This window comes from Spermophilus citellus (genome assembly GCF_964194105.1).
Source record: "Spermophilus citellus genome assembly, chromosome: 3".
NCBI lineage: Eukaryota > Metazoa > Chordata > Mammalia > Rodentia > Sciuridae > Spermophilus > Spermophilus citellus.
The window spans coordinates 129,817,403-129,842,006 of record NC_138184.1 but is presented as its reverse complement, the minus strand read 5'-3'; positions in this window follow the sequence as shown (position 1 = coordinate 129,842,006).

Here is a 24,604-nt window from a genome sequence, read left to right as displayed (position 1 = left end):
AATTAGTTATACATGAGATTAGAATGCATTTTTGATACATTGCACACATGGAGCACAACTTCTCATTCCTCTGACTGTACATGGTGCAGAATCACACCAGTAGTATAATCATACATGTACAGAGGGTAATAATGTCTGACTTATTCTACTATCCTTCTCATCCACCACAATCCCACTCCTCCTCTCACTCCCCTCTGCACGATCCAAAGTTCTTTCATTCTTGCTTACTCTACCCTCACACTATGGATCAACATCTGCTTATCAGAGAAAACATTTGGCCTTTGGATATTTCTGATTTGCAGACACTGATGACCTTGAAATAACAGGGAACTCAGAACACACCGAAAGAAGAGAACCTGTGCACAATTGTGTAAACACTATGTGCTGGGACATATCAGTTAGCCCGTAGGTATATTACACATATAATCACTGATCTCCAAACAACCCTATAAGGTAAGGGTTATTGTCACTCTGTAACAGATGAGGAAATTGAAAATTAAAAAGGCAAAGTAATCTGCCTAAAGTTTAAAAGCAAGTTTAGCTTACAAATGTTGTACCATCATACAGGATGCAAGAAGTATAATTTCTTATTTTCCAAATCAAAGGTAATTGCAGTGTGGCAGAAAATTCAGGCTTTGGCATTACTTGGACTCTGATAGGTCCAGGCTCATACAAAAAATCCCAAGAAAACTATGTCATCTAAAATAGTTCCAAAATAGTTCCTGTGGTCTTTTATTCACACCAGTATCCAGAGATGAGTTAATACTCAAAACTTCATGATGTCTTGATGGTAGTATGTGACACTGAAAGGTAGTAGCCTGTCACCTTGGTATCCACTGAGTAGTCTCCCCAGGTCTCCACATGCCAGTCCCTTCTGAGGCCTAAGCCACCTCCCCTCACCAGCTCCCAGATATTACAAGAGATCCCACAATTCCATTGCCTTCCTTCTCCTCAATTATGCTCTTCCAATGTTCAGCACTTCCAACTTGAAAATGATTCCTCAGACTCTACATACATTCAGAAATCACAGCCATCACCAAAACCACAATGTGGCAAACAGTATAGCAATAGTGCAGATTGTATGCAGGTGTATGAAGGTCCCACAAATGGAGACTGTGCTTAGGCAGTATTGCATGCAAGATGCATATAGTTTTATGTAAAAAGTTATTCTATCATATCTTTGTCTATGGGTTTAAAGCTTAAAAGGCAGAGAGTGTGGGGGTGGAGTTAGACCTTAATTCAACTCCTCACTGGTGTTGCTCATTACTCAGGTTCTGGCTGGACATCTTGGGGGAAGGGGGGAATCAACATATATCAATGTACATCAAGATTTCCAAAAGCACAGCTTTAGGGACCTGGTATTTCCCCATGGTATGACATCGTGTTTGGCCTCTGTTTAGCACTAGATATATACTTGCTAAATACATTCTGAAGGAAATAAAGTTTAATTGGTAGTAAATTCATAGAAACATGAAGTAATTATTCTATTTCATTAGAATCTCTCATTGGGTAGATAGACTTGATATGGTAGATAATGGAAATGGAATACATTTCCAGAATGTATTTCAACACTTAGAGTCAGTCCTCGTTATTTGCAGATTCCAAATTTTATCAATTTGACTAGCTGCTAACATATATAAACCTCAAGTCAATACTTGGAGCACTTCAAGGTCATTCATGGACATGTGCAGAACAGTGATAATTTGAGTCGCCAATGCAACACATTTCCCACTAAAGTCAAGCAAGACAACCCTCTGCCTTGTTTAAATTCAGCATATGAGCTTTTGCAGAAGACTCAGAATTCAAACCATAGAAAATAGTTTTAATTCAGTGTTCATGAACACTTCAAAAATTATAAAACTATTGTGAATCACAGAAATAGATTGCATGGTCACTTAAGTATTTCATCTGTTATTTTTATTTGAAATTCTGCCCACACCAGTGAACAGTAAAAAGGATCTGAAAGCAAGTTAACACATACAAAGTCTAAAATCACTCTCTACTTGAGGATGAATTAAAACCAGCACAAGCAAGAAATAGGGTGCTGAGAAAAAAGGCACAAATCAGGGAGGAAGAATAAGATCAGAGAATCTCGGAGAACATATAATTGAAACTTTCACTTATTTAGACCAGGAGCATTTTTTGTTAAACTCTATCCCCAAATCAAGTTGAAAAACATGGTCTTTGAAATAAATCCATAGGAAAAAAACAGTCTGATAAAATTTTAAACAGTGACAATGAGCTTGCTAACTTAAGAAAGCCATACAAAAGAATCCAGCAGCAGAAGAATGTCATGTTAAAGCACAAATAATGACAGAAAATGAAGAATAAAACTTGATACCACAGAGTAAATTATATGAAAAACAAACCTGATTAAATTTCCAAAATACAGAAATCTCCTAGAACAAAAGGCAAAAATATAAAAGTTACAAAAATTGCAGAATCTGTAAATGCTGCAAAGAGAGGAGAGATCCAACCAAAGAATTATAGATTCTTGTAAACAGAAAATGAAGACAAGTGAAACAAGCAATGAAAATTAAAAACATCATTTAAGAAAACTTCCCTTAGCTGACAAAACATCAGATTATACAGATTGAAAAGCTCCACAGTATGCCAAGCAAAAATCAACAAAAAAATATTTATATTAGGCCCATCCTAACAAAAAAATCTGAATCACAAAGAGAAAAACTCATAGGCAACAGAAGAACAAAGTGTTCAATTTGGGAAATCTTATGTTAAGATATATACAGCAAACTGGAAAAAGGAAGCAGAATTAAGAATTCATAAAAAGAAAGTTTTGATATAAAAGGCCTGGATGTGGTGGTGTCTACCTGTAATCCCAGCAACTCAGGAGACTGAGGCTGGAGGATCTTGAGTTCAAAGCCAGCCCCAGCAACTTAGCAAGGCCCTAAGCAACTTCGACAGACCCTGTCTCAAAATGAAACACAAAAAGGGCTGGGCCTTTTTCTTCCATTAGGTGTGAGGTCTATGGTTCAATTCATAGGTCCTTGATCCATTTTGAGTTGAGTTTTGTGCATGGTGAGAGAGAGAGGTTTAATTTCATTTTGTTACATGTGGATTTCCAGTTTTCCCAGCACCATTTGTTGAAGAGGCTATCTTTTCTCCAACGTACGTTTTTGATGTCTTTGTCTAATTAATATAAGATAAATGTAGTTATGTGGGTTAGTCTCCATGTCCTCTATTCTGGACCATTGGTCTACAGGTCTAATTGCTGCCAATATCATGCTGTTTTTGTTACTGTTGCTCTGTAATATAGTTTAAGGTCTGGAATAGTAATGCTACCAGCTTTACTCTTCTTTCTAAGGATTGCTTTTGCTATTATGGGTCTCTTATTTTTCAAGATGAATTTTGTGATTGCTTTTTTGACTTCTATAAGGAATGTCATTGGGATTTTGATTCGGATTCCATTGATCTGTATAGTGCTTTTGGTAGTATGGTCATTTTGACAATATTAATTCTATCTATCTAAGGACAAGGTAGATATTTCCATCTTCTAAGGTCTTCTTTAATTTATTTCTTTAGCATGCTGTAGTTTTCATTGTAGAGGTCTTTCTCCTCTTTCATTAAGTTTATTCCCAACTTGTGCCTAATGGAAGAAAAAGTAGGCCCAAGTCTCCATCATGCTGGATTAGGCCATGACTTTCTTAATAAGACTCCTATAGTGCAAGAATTAAAATCAAGAATCAATAAATGGGATAGATTCAAACTAAAAAGCTTCTTTTCAGCAAAATAAAAAAATCAGTGAGGTGAATAGACAGCCTACAGAATTGGAGTAAATCTTTACCAGAAGCACATCAGATAGAGCACTAATCTTTAGGATATATAAAGCACTCAAAAACTGTAACACCAAAAATCAAATAATCCAATCAATAAATGGGCTAAGGAACTGAACAGACACTTTTCAGAAAAGGATATACATTCAATCAACAAACATATGAAAAAATGTTCAACATCTCTAGCAATTAGAGAAATGCAAATAAAAACTACTCTAAGATTTCATCTCACTCCAGTCAGAATGGCAGCTATCAAGAATACATGTTCTGTAATCATAAGTGTTAGGGAGGATGTGAGGAAAAAAAAGTGTGCTCATACATTGCTAGTGGGACTTCAAATTGGTGCAGTCAATCTGGAAAGCAGTATGGAGATTTCTTGGAAAACTTAGAATGGAACCACCATTGGACCCAGCTATCCCACTCCTTGGTTTATACCCAAAGGATGTAAAAACAGCATGGTGCAGTAATGCAGCCACATCAATGTTTATAGCAGCACAACTCACAATAACTATATTGTGGAACCAACCCAGATGCCTTTCAGTAGATGAATGGATAGGGAAACTTTGGTATATATACACAATGGAACATTACTCAGCATTAAAAGAGAATAAAATCATGCCATTTGTAGGTAAATGGATGGAGTTGGAGAATATAATGCTAAGTAAAGTAAGCCAATCCCAGAAACCCAAAGGTCGAATGTTTTCTTTGATATGAGGATGCTGACTTCTAATGGCGATGGAGGGGGGAGCATGGGAGGAATGAAGGAACTTTAGATAAGACAAAGGGGAAGGAGGGGAAGGGAGGGGACAAGGGGATAGGAATGATGGTGGAATGAATTAGACATCATTACCCTAAGTACATGTATAAAGACACGAATGGTGTGAAAATACTTTGTGTACAATCAATGACTTGAAAAATTGTGCTCTATATGTTTAATATGAAATGAATTGAATTCTGCCACCAGGTAAACATTTAAATATTTAATAATATTTAAATAAATAATTTTAAAAATGAACTGGGGACATGGTTCAGTGGTTAACCCCTGGGTTCAATGCCCAGAACCAAAAACTAAAAAAAGGACTAGAGATAAAGAAAATGCCAACATAGCCCTGCACAACTGTGACCATACTAAACTTGAATGCCCAAACCAAAAATTATGTTTGAAAAAGAATGCATAAAAATATTGGTGTATTGGCATTAACAAGGTCTAAATCGAAACATACATATTATTTACAATCTCATATTTTAAGAATTATATTATGTAATAATACAGTTGTATTGACAAATCATTGTTAACCAATAAAATCAAAGACCATATGAAAAGAGAAGGAAGGAAATTTAAAGACTTCATTTTAAGTAGGACAAATAAAAGAATACAACTTTACTCCTCCCTGTGACATTAGAAAAATGTTTGATTATAAAACACTTGAGATTTGAGAAGAACTATACCAGTATGAGTAATCAACTAGTTGCTATAGCAAAATCTTTGTGGCTGTACTGAACAGCAAAATTTAAGTGCAATGTAGAGCTTCTGGTTGGATGGTTTTCCTCAGGAATTTAGTTGTTTTCCAACATATGGTTCCACCATGTTAGAGACCCTGACTTCCAGCCATACAGAGGAAGAGAGAAGGTGCATGAGGAAGATTATGCTGGCTATTTCCTGACCTGTACTGCACATTTTATTGGGCAATCACAAGGCCATTTGGATACAAGGTGGAGAAGGGACAGTTGCTGGGAAATCTAACTTAACTTTGAGCCAAGGAAGGAAAGCAAAACTAAATATTGGTAAAGAGTGATTGTCTGTGTCATAATAATCAATACATATTTACCTTCCAAAATATTAGGGAAGATAAAGCTGCAGAAAGTATAGTCCATATAGTCAAAGAGAGAATATAAAGAAAATGGTATGTTCTGTAATCATAAAAAAGCCTAATTTATCCTATTGGAGGTTGTTAGGCATCAAAAGGGAACATCCTTGCAGAAAGCACGAGGTCTTCCTGAACCAAGCAGGCAGCCACGTTGCCAACGGGCTTCAGATGCATGAGTTAGCACAGCTGATGCCATTGGGAGTCCATCCCAAATTGCCAACACATAGAATTTCGAACAAATAAATGGTTATCATATTAAGCCACAATTTAGGAGGAGGTTTATTGCTCAGCAATAGATAATTGATTCAAATAGTTATGTAAAATTTTGAGTTCAAAGCCAGTTTCTAAAGGATCTTCTGTTGTCAAGTACAATGGAATAACAGGGATCAGATTTACTTTCCTGCCCTACATGTGTATGAAGCCCAACCAAATACATGGGACAAATATTTTTCAAATATCAGACAACAGGCAGCACAGGACAGCAATTCTGGAGAAAAAAAATAAGTAAGATGAGCCCAACAATTGTCCCAGCTTATTGCCAAGGGACAGTTTCCAGACTGCAGTGTAGGGAAAAGAAATCCCCAAAGCCTGGAATTCTCCGAGTTGAGCAGAGAGGCTGAGAATTTGGTAGTCACAAAGGCTAGATGCACAGCGTGCATTAACAGGGGAGGGAACTGTTGAGAGAAAAGAAAGCTGCCCAGTGAGATCTGTGGACACCTGCAGCAGGTTACCCTCAAATCTTTAGCTGCGTGTATGAGCCAACTCCCTGACACTACCAGAAGCATTGGAAGGAACAATCCTGGAACCTCACACAGGACCAAAAATAGTTTGTATTTTATCATCCAGAGTGAAGCAACGATGCTTCATGTGTACAAGTAGGCAGAGGAGAGAATGAGCATGTTAAGGAGAGATAGGGAGGGGATTTAAAAAGATACTAAAGCTCCTGAAGGAGAAATCAATGTCTGAATTTAAAAATCCATATAATGATATTGACAGAAAATTGGGCACTACAGAAGAAAAGATTATTGAATTAAAACATATAGAAACCATATAAGAGAAATAAGATTATAAAAAAGTATCAGTGACCTATGCTACCTCTTCATGCTGCCTAATATGTATATATTGAAGCCCCACAAAGGAGTGACGACTTATATTTAAAGAAATGATACTTTTATTTTTTACCAAATTCAATGAAACTATAAACTCACAGATTCAAACAGCTCAATCACTCAAGCACAAGAAACGTGAAGAAAACATCACCAAGGAACAGCATATAATCAAATTTCTCAAAAGCAGCAATAAAAAGAAAAATCTTGAAAGCACCCAGAAGAAAAAGGATGTATAAAGGAAAAACATTAAGAGGGGAATGGAGTTCTTATTGGAAGCTATTCAAGTCATTACAAGCCAGAAGATAATGGAATGATATCTTTAAGGTACCAACAGAAAAAAACAACCTTGTCAAACTAGAATTTTATACCTATCAAAATTTTTTTTTCAAAAGCAGAGGTGAAATACATTTTCAGACATGCAAAATCTGAAAGAATCCATCACCAGTAGACCAATACTACAAGGAATGAAGAAAACAGCTAGAGGATATAAAATCAGAAGAAATAAAACAAGAGATGAAAGAGCAAAGAGATCACTGGTTAACAATTCATGGGAATGGTTAAAACTCTACATTTAGACGGGAATGAGTTTTGGATTGTGTCTCCAAACAAATTCCAACTATTGTTTATGAGAGTTCATTATCATTTAAAAGATGTCAGTAGATTATTCCTACTACACCTCAGCAAAGTGCCCCTATTCCCGGATTTTAAGAGAATACTTGATGACTTGCTTCTAATGAATAGAATATGGCAGAATATTCTATATGATAATGAGGAACACCTGAAACAAGATCTTAAAAGGCACTGTGGCTTACTCCTTGCTCTTTCAGTAGAAGACAGAGGCAATGTTTTGAGGATATACCAGGAATCAACCGAGATCCTGCCAGCAACCAGCACTGCCTTGTCAAGCATGTAGAGGTACCATCTTGGATCCTCCAGCCCCAGTTCTGTCTTCACAAGATTCTGCAGCTGAAGGAGACATTTTAATTGTAATCTCATGAGAGACCTTGAGCCAGAATCACCCAATTAAATCACTTAAATTCCCGACATACTAAAACTATAAAATAATAAGTGTTTATTGTTTACATCCCTACATTTTTTTAGAAACTCCATTAGGCAGCAATGATAACAAATAGTTAAAATCTCAAACAAAATGATATGTTAGGCCTATCAGAATGGCTAATATCTTATCAAGGAGATGCAAACAAAATTGTCCTTGGGAACATGATGTTAATATTAGTAGTCATAGACTTCAAGTTTTTAACTATGCACCTAAACTTCCTTTTGTATCTGAATCTGTAAAGATTTAACCACCACCAAGTGAGTAGATGTTACATTCATGATATAACTCATCATAAGCCAAGCTAGAAATATTTATATGGAGAAAAATATTGGTATTAAAATTTTCTCAGATCTAGAAAATTTGCAGACAAGATAAGAAGGGGCATGTGTATGGAGAAGGCCAGGCCAATGTGTACTACTTATTATTAATCAAGGTCCAATTGAATCATTTTTTTTATGAAAACTAAAATTCAAAATGAAGGGTTCACCAGCATGAACTTTGATGTGTCAAGTAATACTTTGAAAAAGCCTATAAAGTCCAAGCTATTAGAATCACAAGAACTGAGAAAAATACAATATTAATGATAAACTTTTCCCAACAACAATTGGAAAGATCTAAAAATATATGAACTTGGATTTACTCATTGTTCCAACAATTTATTAAAGGAAACATTGCCTACAGAATTGGCCATTGGAGAGGTCTGCCAAGTCCAAGGCCAGAACCCAGGGCTCCCAGAGGCTTCTCCTCCCTAAGGAGAGAGGCTACTTCACAGATATAGCTTTCTCAGCCCAAAGCTCCATGTCTTGGCCAAAGAGGTTTTGAAGTTCCCCCAGCTAAACACATCATGAGAGATTTGCTGCCTCAACCATTGTTCCATATAAACCTCTTTTTGGTTATTATTATTAATTGTTTTGTTGTTTATTTGTTTTTGTAGTATTGCCTTTGTTGTTGTTGTTGTTCAAACCTCCTGTTGAGATGAATTTGGCCATATCAGCCATCTCAGTCCATGTTGGAGATCTGGAAAATTAGAATATTTTATATTCTCAATGATAAAAACCAACTGGTAAATCTAAGCTATAGGTACAGAGATTGTATTAGCCTTCTAGCATTGTTAATAAGTTTGAAATCTAAAAAATTTTAAAAAGCTGGGGGGAGGAAAACTGTATATTTTTTAAGTTGTTTTTTAATTTTCTTTAGATATTGATGGGCCTTTATTTTATTCATTTATTTATATGTGGTGCTGAGAATCGAACCCAGTGCCTCGCACATGCTAGGCAAGTGCTCTACCACTGAGCCACAACTCCAGTCCCCAGGAAAACTGTATATTTAAGAAATAATATTGATTCAAGATATGGTATCAGTGAACAGGTGAGGGAAGGGTTGAAATGAGATTTATCTTCAATCAGTATTTGTTTAAGCTCTGTGTGGAAGAGTTCATTACATTTTCCTCTCCAAAAAATGTTAGAAAAGAATCTATTATAGACTGAGTATAATATGATTCCATTTCAGTGAAAACAAAGATACGAGATACCCAAATGTGTATGTGTGACTAAGGGCCAGGAGGCCCAGCCCACATTATGCTGTTAACACTAGTAATCTCAAGGGGATTGGTGAAGTGGTGGCAAGAAGATTAGCTTTGCCATTACACTTATATTTACAATACGCTATTTGACTTACTGTACACCATCCATGAATTATTTTATAATTTCCAAAGCATAAAAAGACTTCTTAAAATGATGACATAAAGTGAAATGAATTTAAATGCCTTCAGGACTTAGGAAGAGAATATAGATGTGTGGCCAGGTCTGGGAGTTTGGAGCACTGTAGCAAATGAGAAACCAGTTCTGATCTAGTCAGTCAGTTCTTTTATTAGAGTCATAGAAGCTATAAAAGTAGTTGATAAAATTAAACATTCCTTTCTTATTTTAAGAATAAACAAATGAACTGGATTATAAAGAAATCCACTTCCATCAAACCAAACACCTCCAGTTTTCAGTTCCTGGACTGACATTTTCTTGATATACCATTTACAGCTAACTTAGTAAAACAACCATACTGAGCTGAAAGAGCTTCCCTTGTGTACCTCTACAAATAAACCATTTGTGATTCCTTCTACGTACATTCAGGACTCAGAAACCATTTTTTTTTTTTTTCTGGAATCACATGGACTTTAACATACTTGCTTTAGACTTCCAAATAGATATAAACATAAATAGATCAATTAACATGGAAAAATGGGAATATTGTCAAAAGAACTATTGTCTTAAAATGTAGTGGACCAGGCTGTGTCATTGACCATTTGGAAGTATTCCTTTGAGAACAGCTGATGTTTCTGTTTGTGTGAACTGCTCGAGGGCTTATATAAAATTGGAAATCTTCCCAACACATCTTGGATAGCTCTGAAAATCCCAACATAGTTAACACAGAAAAGAAAACACTGGCCACTTTTGATCATAAATATAGGTAAGTATGAACAAAATGACATAGAACTAAAGGAAAAGAATATTGCCCTATGACCATGTAGAATTGTCTTTCTAAGTATGCAGCATTAGGTACTCAAATAGTATATTTTGCTTTACATTAATAGATTAAAGGACAAAATTCATTCAATAATTTCCATTAAAGTGGAAAAGTCCTTTTTTTTGGTACTGGGGATTGAACTCAGGGGCACTCCACCACTTAGCCACATCCTCAACCCCATTTTATTTAGAGACAGGGTCTCACTGAGTTGCTTTGCTTAGTGCCTTGCCTTTGCTGAGGCTGGCTTTGAACTCATAATCCTCCTCTCTCAGCCACCCGAGCCACTGGGATTACAGGTGTAAGGCACTGCACCCACCAAAAAGTCCTCTTTTTGACTGTGTATGGCTAATTTTCCAGCATCAGAGCCCTCTTCATTTTTTAAATTTTTAATTAATTTTTTTTGTTTATACATGACAGTGGAATGCATTACAATTCTTATTACACATAGAGAGCACAACTTTTCATATCTCTGTATACATACTATATTCATACCAATTCATGTCTTCATACATGTACTTTGGATAATAATGTCTATCACATTCCACCATCATTTCTAACCCCATGCCCTTTCCCTTCCCCTCCCACCCCTCTGCCCTATCTAGAGTTCATCTATTCCATGCTCCCGCTCCCTACCCCACTATGAATCAACCTCCTTATATCAAAGAAAATATTCAGCATTTGGTTTTTTGGGATTGGCTAACTTCACTTAGCTTTAAATTCTCCAACTCCATCCATTTACCTGCAAATGCCATGATTTTATTATCTTTTATTGCTGAGTAATATTCCATTGGTGTATATTTACCTTCATCTATTGAAAGGCATCTAGGTTGGTTCTACAGTTAAGCTATTGTGAATTGTGCTGCTATAAATATTGATGTGTTCCTGTAGTATGCTGTTTTTAAGTCCTTTGGGTATAGACCAATGAGAGGGATAGCTGGGTTGAATGGTGGTTCCATTCTAAGTTTTCCAAGAAATCTCCATACTACTTTCCATATTGGCTGCACCAATTTGCAGTCCCACCAGCAATGTATGAGTGTACCTTTTCTCCCACATCCTCATCAACACTATAGTTGTTTGTGTTCATAATAGCTGCCATTCTGACTGGAATGAGATGAAATCTTAGAGTGGTTTTGATTTGCATTTCTCTAATTGCTAGCAATGATGAACATTTTTTCATTATTTATTGATTGATTGTATATCGTCTTCTGAGAATTGTCTGTTCAGACAATTCAGGTCCTCGGCCCATTTATTGGTTGGGTATTTGTTTTTTAGGTTCTTAGCTTTTTGAGTTATCTATATTCACTAGCTATTAGTGTGGTATCTGATCTCTGAGGGGTAAAGATATGCTCTGAAGATGTAGGATCTCTATTCACTTCACAGATTGTTTCTTTTGCTGAGAAGAAACCTTATAGTTTAAGTCCATCCCATTTATTAACTTTTGATTTTAATTCTTGCACCAAAGGAGTCTTATTAAGGAAATTGGGGCCTAATTCCATATGATGGAGATAAGGGCCTACTTTTTCTTCTATTAGATGCTGGTCTCTGATTTTATACCTAAGTCCTTGATCCATTTTCAGATGAGTTTTGTGCATGGTGAAAGATAAGGATTTAATTTAATTTTGTTACATATGGACTTCCAGTTTTCCCAGCACCATTTGTTGAAGAGGCTATCTTTTCTCCAATGCATGTTTTTAGCACCTTTGTCTAATATAAGATAACTGTAATTTTGTGGGTTAGTCTCTGTGCCCTTTATTCTGTACCATTGGTCTACTAGTCTATTTTGGTGCCAATACCATGCTGTTTTTGTTACTATTGCTCTGTAGTATAATTTAAGTTCTGGTATAGTGATGCCACCTGCTTCACTTTTCCTGATAAGAAATGCTTTAGCTATTCTGGGTCTCTTATTTTTCCAGATGAATTTCATTATTGCTTTTTCTATGTTTGTGAGGAATGTCATTGGGATTTTGACTGGAATTGCATTAAGTCTGTATAGTGCTTTTGGTAGTATGGTCATTTTGATAATATTAATTCTGCCTATCCAAGATCAAGGTAGATCTTTCCATCTTCTAAAGTGTTCTTTGACTTCTTTCTTTAGGTTCTGTAATTTTCATTATAGAGATCTTTTGCCTCTTTTGTTAAATTAATTCCCAAGTTTTGTTTTTTTTTTTTTTGAGGCTATTGAAAATGAGGTAGTTTTCCTTGTTTCCACTTCTGAGGATTTGTCACTGATATACAGAAAGGCCTTTGATTTATGGGTGCTGATTTTATATCCTGCTACTTTGCTGAATTCATTTACTAGTTTTAAAAGTTTTCTGGTGGAACTTTTGGGATCTTCTAGGTGTAGAATCATATCATCAGCAAATAGTGCCAATTTGAGTTCTTATTTTTTGATGTATATCTCTTTAATTTCTTTCATCTGTCTAATTGCTTTGGCCAGTGTTTCAAGAACTATGTTAAATAGAAGTGGTGAAAGAGGTCATCCCTGTCTTGTTCCAGTTTTTAGAAGGAATGCCTTCAATTTTTCTCCATTTAGAATGATGTTGGCCTGGGGCTTAGCATAGAGAGCCTTTATGATGTTGAGATATGTTCCTGTTTTCCCTACTTTTTCTAGTGTTTTGAACATAAAGGGGTGCTGTATTTTATCAAATGCCTTTTCTGTGTCTATTGAGATGATCATATGATTCTTATCTTTAAATCTATTGATGTAATGAATTACATTTATTGATTTCCATGTGTTGAACCAACCTTGCATCCCTGGGATGAATCCCATTTCATCATGGTGCATAATATTTTTGATATGTTTTCATATTTAATTTGCCAGAATTTTATTGAGAATTTTTGCATCTATGTTCATTAGAGATATTGGTCTGAAGTTTTCTTTCTTTGATGTGTCTTTGCCTGGTTTTGGAATCAGGGTGATATTGGCATCATAGAATGAGTTTGGAAGTGTTCCTTCTTTGTTTCCTGAAATACATTGAAGAGTATTGGTGTGATTTCTTCTTTAAAGGTCTTATAGAACTCAGCTGTGTATCCACCCAGTCCTGGGCTTCTCTTGGTTTCTAGACTTTTAATGGCACCTGCTATCTTGTCAATTAAATTGATTTGTTTAAATTGTGTATATCATCCTGTTCAATTTGGGCAAATTATATGACTCTAGAAATGTGTCAATGCCTTCAATATTTTCTACTTTATTGGAGTACAAGTTTTCAAAATTTTCTAATTATCTTCTGTTTTTCTGTAGTGTCTGTTGTGATATTTCCTTTTTCATCACATATGTTAGTAATTTGAGTTTTCTCTCTCCTTCTCTTCGTCAGCATGATAAGGGTCTGTCAATTTTATTTGTTTTTTCAAAGAACCAACTTTTTGTTCTGTCAATTTTTTCAATTGATTTTTGTTTTAATTTCATTGATTTCAGCTCTGATTTTAATTATTTCCTGTCTTCTGCTGCTTTTGTTGCTGATTTGATCTTTTTTTAGGGTTTTGAGATTTAATGTTAAGTCATTTATTTGTTGACTTTTTCTTCTTTTAAGGGATGAACTCCATGCAATGAACTTTCCTCTTAGAACTGTTTTCATAGTATCCCAGAGATTTTGATATGTTGTATGTGTGTTCTCATTCACCTCTAAAAAAATTTTAATCTCCTCCTTGATGTCTTCTGCAAACCATTATTCATTCAGAAGCATATTATTTAGTCTCCAGGCATTGGAGTGGCTTTTATTTCTTATTTTATCATTGATTTCTAATTTCATTTCATTATGATCTGATAGAATGCAGGGTAGTATCTCTATTTTTTATATTTGCTAAGAGTTGCTTTGTGGCACAGTATATGGTCTATTTTAGAGAAGGATCCATGTGCTGCTGAGAAGAAAGTGTATTCTCTTGTTGAAGAATGAAATATAAAAAGTCTAAGTTATTGATAGTATGTTTGAATTTTATAGTTTCTTTGTTCAGCTTTTGTTTGGAAGATGTATCTAGTGATGAAAGAGGTGTGTTAAAGTCACCCAAAATTATTGTGTTGTGGTTTATTTACTCTTGAACTTGAGAACATGGATGCTCTATTGTTTATGGCATATATATTAATAATTGTTAAGTCTTGTTGGTGTATGGTTCCCTTGAGCAGTATGTAGTGTCCTTCTTTGTCCTTTTTGATTGACTTCAGTTTGAAGTCTATTTGATATGAGGATGGAAACACCTGCTTGCTTCCTCAGTCCATGTTAATGGTATGACTTTTCTCAACCTTTCACCTTCAGTCTGTGGATATCTTTTCTTAAGAGATGAGTCTCTTAGAGGCAGCATATTGTTGGTTCTTTTTTAAAAATCCAATTTGCTAGTCTATGTCTTTTGATGGGTGAATTTAGGACATTAACATTCAAAGTTATTATTGAGACATGATTTATTTTCCCAGCCATTTTTGTTTATTTTTAGTATTTAACATGATTTGGTTTCTCCTCTGATTAGATTTTTTCGTTTAGTGTAATTCCCTCCCTCTGCTGATTTTCATCATTGTTTTTCATTTCATCTTCTTGGAATATTTTGCAGAGGTTGTTGTGTAATACAGGCTTTCTAGTTGTAAATTATTTTAACTTTTGTTTATCATGGCAGGTTTTTATTTCATCATCAAATCTAAAGCTTAGTTTTTCTGGATATAAGATTCTTGGTTGGCATCCATTTTCTTTCAGAGCTTGGTGTATGTTGTTCCATATCTCCTGGCTTGAGGGTTTGGGTTGAAAAATCTGCTGAGGTATAAATTTGACTCCCCCTATATGTGAGCTGATTCCTCTCTCTTGTGGTTTTTTAAGATTCTATCCGTATTCTGTATGCTATGCATTTTCATTATAATGTGACTTGGTGTAGATCTGTTGTACATTTGGTGTCCTATAAGCCTCTTGTATTTGGTTTCCCAATTCATTCTTCATGCTTGGGAAATTTTCTGCTATTATCACATTGAAGAGATTGTGCATTCCTTTGGTTTGAAATTCTGTGCCTTCCTCTATCCCAATAACTCTTAGATTTGGTCTTTTGATGCCATCCCATAATTCTTGGATGTTCTGTTCATGGTTTCTTACTATCATCACTGTGTGATCAACTTTATTTTCCAGATTGTACACTTTGTCTTCATCAGCTGACGTTCTTTCTTCCAAGTGATCTAGTCTTTTGGTTAAGCTTTCTATTAAGTTTTTTTTTATTTGATTTATTGTGTCCTTCATTTCAAGAATTTCTGACTGGTTTTTGTTCAGAGTCAGTCTCTCTCTCTCTCTCTCTCTCTCTCTCTCTCTCTCTCTCTCTCTGAGTAATCTTTTGCTAACTGTATTTGCTCTCTTATCTCTTTGCTGGAGTGATCATTTTTTGCCAATATTTGCTCATTTTGGTCATTCTTTAATTTACAGATCATTTTAATTATGAACCTTCTGAACTCCTTCTCTGGAATTTCATAAAATTTGCTGTCCATGGGTTCTGTTACTGTAGTATCCTTATTTGTTTGAGGCACTTTCCTCCCTTGTTTTTTCATGATGTCTATGTGTCTTCCTTTTTTGCATCATGGATCTGAGATATTACAGTTTCTACACTATATATTTGTAATATCCATGCAGATTGTCTGTAGCTCATTTTAATGTTGGGCTTCCAGACCCTGCTGGTGTCCCTCAATGTATGCTACTGCACATAAAGGTGGTGGTGGCAATAGCTGAGGTAACTCAAGATAATAGTGAAGGTGCCCCAAAATGGAAGCAAAGTATTACAGAGATGGGGCTGAAAGGGTGGGCCTCACACTCCCTTGGGGATGCCTGTTCTGGGACACCCTGTCTGCTGTCAATTAGTTAGAGGCTACTATGTGGGATATGCTATGGCGATGACTTCAGTGTCCCAAGATGGAAGTGGGTTAGGCTTAGGCTGGGGGGATGGCAAACTTGGACCTATCCTTGACCTGGTTGTACAAAAGTCAGTGTGGATGGATCTGGGCCAGGCCTGGGCTCCCATGGTAGTCTGCTGGTTGGAAGAGGTGGTCCTGTGCTGGAAGCTGGGGTCCAGCAGGTGCTTGCAGGTGGAGGGGTGGACCTATGCCTATTATGAGCCTGGGTCCCGCTCAGGCCAGTGTGGGTGGATCTGGGAGAGTCCTCTTCTTATGTCTAGAAAATTTTGTATCTTATAAGTATTAGGATGAGATAGAAAACAAAATATTACCTATTTTTTCCAGCTTCTCCTACATCCAGGGTATGAGCTCATTCAAACCCATTGGCACCAGAAATGAATCAAAATTAAATAGGTAAAAAAAGGAAGCATGGATATGAAGTAGGAAGAGGTGGGAAGTAGGTGCAGGCTCTAGGTGGCAGGGCAGCTATGCCAGGGCAAGAATCCAGGGTCATCTGGTGTTCAGAAGGGATCTCATTGTGCAGGTTTCAAGGAATGATTTGTATGACATCAAGGCTGATGTCTCACCTTCCTGAGGAATTTGCAAGCGTGATTCTCCATCTTCCCTGGGAATGATATGGAAACAACCTGTTTCTGGTTAATCAGTTGAAATCTTGTCTTTTACTGTAGTCAGAGAAGCTGTAGAAGTAATTTATAAAATTAAACATTCATTTCTGATTTTAAGAATGAACAAATGAAAGTAGACTTTTAGAAAACCAAAAAGAAAAAGTGCTTTGCTTAATTCAATAAATATCTACCACCTAAATTGTAACGTAGTATTGAAAGACTGAAAATATTTCTATTAAAATATAGACAAAAACCATGCCTGTTACTGCTACAGTTTTTCAATGTGTTCCAGGGGACCAGTATAATAAGAAAATGGAGAGAGAATAGTGGGGTGAGAGAGGGAGAGAGAGAATTATCATTATATGCCGGTGATATAATTTTATTGGAAAGGCCAAGATATTTAGATTAGATAAAATAGATAGTTAAATATTGTAGCCCATTAAAAGGAAAATATTAAAAATCAGCATATTTTCCTATATATCAGCAGTAACCAGTTGGTGCTGAAGTGGAAAAATAATACCTAGAAGTCATTTCTAGATAATAATTTCTATAAATAATGTTTTAAAATATTAAGATCAATAGTAAATCTATAAATATATGAATATAGAATGGAGAAATTATATAGATACTTATTGATATTTACTTATTGAGGAATTATTGAACAAATGAAGAGATATACTATGTTCCTGGATATAAAACTTAGTAGTATAAATATGCCACTTCCTTCTAAACTAATCCATATTCATAGTTCTTATGAGTTAAATGAGGTTTTTTTTGAGAACCTGTTAAAGTTATTTTAAAGCTCCTACCATTGAACAGTATGTTCAAAAAGTATGCTGAAATTGAATGATTCAATGAAATTCCAAACAAAATCCAAACTATTGAGAGGAGACGTTATTCCATAAACTAATTCCATAATATATGTGGAAATTGAAAGAACTATTAATAGTCATGACAATGTGGAATAAACAAAGAGACCTACCACTACTTACAGTAATATAGACCTATATTTGCATTTATAAAGACTTACAAACTGACAGTAATTAAGATAGTGTAAAAATGATTGAAGGATTAACCATTGAACAGATTTTACAGAATAGAGACCCCAGAAATAGACCCATTCCTCTATGAGCATGTAATTTATATCATATAGGACACTGAAGAGAAGTGAAAAAAGGATATATGTTTAATAAATGTTCCTTGGTCAGCTGGACATCCATTCAGAGGGAAGTAAAACTTGACCTTCACCTGTCTCACACATAACTATCCACTTCTAATGGATAATATATTTAAACATGTGACTTCTGTAGAAGACAAAAATAGAGAACATTTTCACTATAAAAAATAGAAGATTGTAGCATGTTGAGTGGTGTTCCTCCAATTTTGTGTCACCTAGAAAATGTGCGTATTACTACATGACCAACAGTGTGACTGAATTGAGTTCTTTGGATGGAATCCTGGGGATGGTCCCAGATCCAATGATAGAATGTCTCTATGTACGACAGAAAAGGAAAGAAGCAGAGGTAGATGCATAGAGGAGACCATCATGTGAAGACAGAGATGCAGTTGCACAGGCCTTGTGGAGATGGACTCAGAGGTTGGAGTTATGTGTCTACAAGCTGTGGAACATCAAGGAACATCTAGAGCCATCAGAAGCTAGGTGAGAGACATTGAACAGATGCCCTCTTAGAAGCTCTGTAAGGAATTTACTCTGCCAACACCTTGATTTTGAACTTCTGACCTCCAGAACTGTGAATGAACAAATATCTATTGTTTTAAGTCAGCATGTTTGTGAAAATTTGTTACAGCAGTCAAAGGAAGCTAATATAAAGGTCAAAAAGCCATCACAAACTACACTAAGGCATATGTAATATGCATATTCATAGTTTATTTTTCAAAATACATAAAATATCTCATAAACCAATATGGAAATGACACGAAATCAACAAAAGAAGTGGCCAAAAGAATTAAACACTCTTCACAAAAGATGATATTCAATAGCCAACAAACCTATGAAAATATCTTCAACTATATTAATTATAATCCAAAAGAAAATTAAAACTATAAAATATTCTACACATTTATAACACTACAGGAGTTAGGTAAGAAGAAGGACTAAGATTAAAAGAACTGACAATACCTGATATTGATGAGGATATTGAGCACTTGGAATTCTCATGCTTGAAGGAATGAAATTTGGTACAATCCCTTTGAAAATTGTTTGTCAATATCTACTCCAGGATGTGGCAATTCCTTTCATATACGCTGCACACACACTCACACACATACACACACACACATACACACTCACACACATACACACACACATACACACTGAACAGAATTTATCCATATGTACTGAAAACATGTATAAGAATGTTTTTGACAACAATTTAGCTCAAAGCTGGGAATAAAATGTCTACCAATGGTACACTGGACAAATAAATTGTGGTATGTTCATATAATGGATGGTATATAACAAAAAAAATGTTAACATAATCATGTAGATGAATCGTACAAGCATAAAATTAGGTGAAAGATGGCCAATCACAAAAGAATGCATATTGAGTAGGTCCATTTACCTACAGCAGTCATCTTTGGGGAGCAACAAGAAGCCTCACTGAGGAAGGGCCTTCCAGGTGCTGGTAACTTCTCTTCCTTGAACTGGATAGTGTTTTGATGAATATGTCCACTTCATGATAATTTATTGAACTGAAACTTTATGATGTATGCGCAGTCTCACTGTGTGTCATACTTTAACAGAAAATGTTGATTAAAAACAATAAGGAAGTGCTGGGTGCCATGGCTCATGTCTGTTGTCCCAACTACTTGGGAGACTGAGGCAGGAGGATCTCTTGTGTCCAGATATATGGGGCCAGTATTGGGCAGTATTGCAATATTCCATCTCAAGAAACAAGAATAACAACAAAAACAAAATCCCCACAAAGAAATAAAGAAGGAGGAGGAGGAGGAGGAAAATGATTTACTAAAAAATTAATTTATAAAATATGATTAAATTCCAGAAGAAAATGTTAGGTTTAATACTATATAATAAATTACACGTAAAAAATGGCAAATTTTGGTCTGTGAAAAAAAATAGAACACATAAATCTTGAGTGAAAATAAGAGGGCATGAAATTGAAAGTGATTTGACATTTGATTCTTCTTATACAACACTGATAAGCAAGAAGATTTCTAGATGTATATACAAAAATTTTAAATAACATAAAACATGAATAGGAAACTGGGAAAATTTTTATAATATGCAAGACAGTTTAAGAATTAATATACCAAATAACACATTATCTTCAAGAGAATGATTGGTTTGAAGAAGGGTTTCTTTTTAAGATATGCAGGTAAATGACAATTCAGTGAATCCATTGGGAGGAGAATTTTATATAGAGTGAATTTCCTGATGCTGTTGGTGGTCTCTGTAATAAATAAGATAAAAACTGTTCAAAATACATGAAATGAAACACATTAAATAGTAAAGCCATCAAATTTTTGTTTTTTAACATTGTCAAAAATCTTATCCACATCTTATTCAAAGTAAAAAGTAAACTTTGCTGTGTAAAGAAATTCCCTCTCTCATAGACCGTCATGGTGATTGGAAAAGAATCAAGTCCCAGCCTGCTCTGGCCCTCTTCTGAGGATGCTCCTCCTGAAGGGTGGGGTCAAGTCTGATCAAGGAGATCTATCTACTTAGTGCCTATCTGGTTCCCATTCAAAGCTCATTCCCTGCTTATAAGACCCTGTGAAGCCCTAGAGACCTCTTCCCAGCATCTTTCCTCCTGGGCTCATGGAAGGTATGAGCCGTCCTTCAGCAGGAAGAGAAGTCAAAGGTAGCTGATTAGTAGCCTGCACAGAGCTTGGATCTGCGTCCCACTTGAGTATTTGAGGGAGCCAGAGGTGGCAAGGGAGAAGCCTGAGAATGGAGCCAGGCTCAGCCCTCTAGATGCCCATCCCATTCTGGCTCAGACTATCCCAAGAATTTGAATTCCAAGTCCTTAGGAAAAGATATTTGTTCAGAAGGAGGAATAACCATATGTTATATGCAAGTTATCCTGATTTATAAATTTGAATTGTTTATTTACAGAGTTTTGGGGTCCCTATTTGAACCTTGCCCCGCCCTTTATATATTACAGGGAGAAGATTCCTACTGAACCCCCAGGTGGCAGAGTGAGATTGGACTGAAGAACAGGTGCCTCTTCCATTGTCACAGAGAGAGTGAAGCAGTCCCGGCTGTGAGTCGGAAATTAGGAGACACCGAAATGGAAACTTTATCTGTGTGTGAAGAAAGGGTGTTGGTTAAGGAGTTTGAAGGGGTGTGAATGTTTGAGTTGTGTTAAGGGAGAGAGAAAGTAAATCCAGGAAGTTTTCTAACCTTCATTTTCCCTTAATGTGCCTTAAATACTTGTCCATACTATACATAAATTTTCTACATTTTTATTTTCCCTTTTTACCTAATATTCCATTTAAAATATGTACTGTATTGCATTTGACAAATCCACTAGTTTGGATTTGAGGATTGTTAACATTTTTTTTTTCAATTATAAAAGCTAGTTTATTATTATCACCAGAGATACATATCTAAATATCACTTAGGGACCTTTCTAGGACAAATTCTATAAGAGCAATTTTTGATCTTAGGATGAGATTTTTAAAAGCATTGTTCATTTTGCTTTAATTTGAACCAACTCATCCTATTCTAGCCTGTAAGTTCACAAGCACCATCACCAAAACTAAGTATTTTTCTTTTTCATTGATCAGAGTCTACTGTGCTAGCCTCTAACTGCAAAGGTAATAAATTAAGTATACAATAGAGATTGATATATTTTTAAAAAACAGGACTTGGGAAGGAAGTGCTATGGTAAGTGCTATTTCAATCTTACTGCCTGTGGTGGGGTTTTCAAAATAGCCTCTACACAGTCGTTTGTTAAAGTTCAGTGACATTATATACCTTACTTCATACTTTCTGGCAACTAGGAGACTCTTGGGTCTACTATATGATAATCGAAATGAAAAAAAAGAATGATCAAAACCAAATTGTGCTAAATAGACACTGTTTTCATGCATTTATCAAATCCTCATAATAAACTTAAGATGATAATATTATTATTATTCTCATTTCAAATGAGGGAAACTGAGAAAAGAAAAATGAAGCACATCCAACTATATGTTAGTCACTCCTGGTGGCAATAACTAGAAATAGAAGGAACCAGGCTGTAGGACTCCATAAGGCAATAAAGTGTGGCAGAACTTGAGTAGAAATTTTCACCTTGGGATAATAAACTTTGACTTCAGAAGAATGTTCCTGCATCTTTCTAAAAGGTGTTGGCAGTGCACACTATGTGGTTGGCATCTCTGGAACCACAAGGGTACAATAGTGAGTTGTAAAATTTAAAAAGTGTAAGGAAAAAACAAATTTTGTTATTTATGTAAACATAAATAATAAAATAGCTGAAAACAAAGGTGACTTGCATTGCTGGGCTAAAGGGTTTCTGGGAGAAAGTTTGGGAGTAGGAGTTAGGGAAAATTTAATTGCTCTCCATGAAAGCGAGAAGGAAAAGCTCTTCTGGTTTTCCAAGGCAATCCTGGTGGGTGGAAGTAAGGAACAGAGGGAAGAGAAGGACCCGGGAGATGGAGCAAAGCTCCAGGGGCAGAATAATCAAAGAATTCTAACAGTGGATTGTCAGATGTTAGGTCAGAGCACATTTGCAATGTCAGCTTCCCTCCCTGCAACCTATCCCTGGGCACCCAGAAAATATCTCTGTGAGTAGTTTTTGTCTTCTTTTTCTTTTTGGGTATATAAAGGAAGTATCTTTTTACCCCCAAAGCAGTGATAAGTGACAGGTGAGTTTTCCAAGGGACTGCCCCAAACCACCCCAAGATGGGGCTGGTAGGGATTTCACAGAAGAATCACTAAACTCCAAGGTAATCAGTCCAAAAATTTATTAAAAGAACTTATTTACAAAGGATTGTAGTGTTCTGGTATAGTCATATCCAGGTATGTCCATAATTAGGGAGGGAAAAGTGATAGAGCTTACCTGAGGAATTAAAGAATGTGGCTTAGATCCAGAGCCAATTTCTACACCTTTAGCAACATGATTGATGTTTCAATGTTTTGAGCAACAACCTAAACAACTTTTTCATTTCCTGGGAATCTGCAAGGCCCTGGCTTGTGTTCAAATCTGCTGGGAAAACATGCAAAAAAAAAAAAAAAAGGTGCTCTGTGTTTCTCTCTCAGGACAAAAGAAGAAATGCAGGGATAACTGGGGGACTCAACAGCATCACATCTGGGTCAACACAGTGCAGTCTGAAATATGCAGAAGCTGTACATGAGTGGAAGTGGCTATAAACATGAGAACTCCAGGAGTTTAAAGTGCACTCAAGCAGGCCTAGAACTTCCACAGGGTGTGTACTTCAAGAGCTTGGACAATTGTGAAGATATCAAGAACGACAGTGTGGAAAGTTCCCAACTGACATCTAGGTTGTGAAAAGCAATGAACTTTTAGTTGAAGAACTAGAACTAGAAAGGGATGCCTTTTTGAATGAATGCTTTTGGTGGTAAGTGCAAAACAAATTTATAACCCTACCTTTATAGATGCACAAAACTGACGTCCGGGCTGGGTTTTCTTAATTGCTTTGTAATCGTTTAACAAAGCCAATGACAGGCTCTGGTCAGCTAACTATTTACGTACACTATACTATGAAAGCCAAACATTTTCTATGGCATAGTTTTGGGAAATTCTTACATCTTTGAGCTGCAGGGTAGACTCTGTTGAAAATCAGGCCAAGGATCCTATTGTAACATAGTGGCCGAGCTGTAAAGGAGACTGAATGCCCAGATTTAACTGGTCACTACTACCAAAGTGAGGGTCCCCAGTAGGAAATGAATGGTACCCAGTTAATGAATAAGATCTAGAAAGGGACAATTGGTTGAGTCCCCCTGAAAGCCTCAGGCCAGCATAAATAGGTATTGCTCTTCTTTACCAAAAGGGAGTTTTTCTTGCCTGGAGAATTTGCAGAAGTTTTAGAGAGAGAAGAGTCTTACAAGATGAAGTCTATCTTCTGTAAAATTTGTCCCCAAGTTCTGTTATCATGTCCATTCCGACAAATTAGGCTCAGGTCTTAGTAAAGTGACTTAAGAGAACTTAATTACAAAGGACTGTAGTGTTCTGGTATGGTCTGTCTTCTAGACAATAGGTTTCATCCTACAGAACTGTAGGATCTGGCTAATGTGTACCATTAAGACCTGATATTTTGCAGGTAATATCTGGGAAGAAAGAACCAGTGAATACTCATCCTGTAGAGGAAATGTGAGGGAATGCAAATATGTTTTGATCTAATAATATAGCATTTTATGTGAAGTATAAAATATTTTACTTTAGTGCTCTGGAGGTTGAATTTGTAATTTTGTATATAGTCCATATTTATAATGTTTCATGACTGATTCAATAAAACACATCTGTTCTATTTTAAAAACTTGATATGTCTACTGATTTCTTTCTTTCTTTCTTTCTTTAAACATGTATTTTTTTAGTTGTAGGTGAACACAATACCTTTATTTTATTTTTATGTGGTGCTGAGGATCGAACCAGTGCCTCACATATGCTAGGCAAGTGCTTTTCCTCTGGGCCACAACCCCAGCCCTGATTGAGTTTTTCAATGATATTGTTCTATTATGTACTTTAGGGTTCTCTGGGTAATCTTATATTGACTGGATGGTATATACTGAAGTCAACTAAAAAGGATAGGAAAAAATTTATCTTAACATTT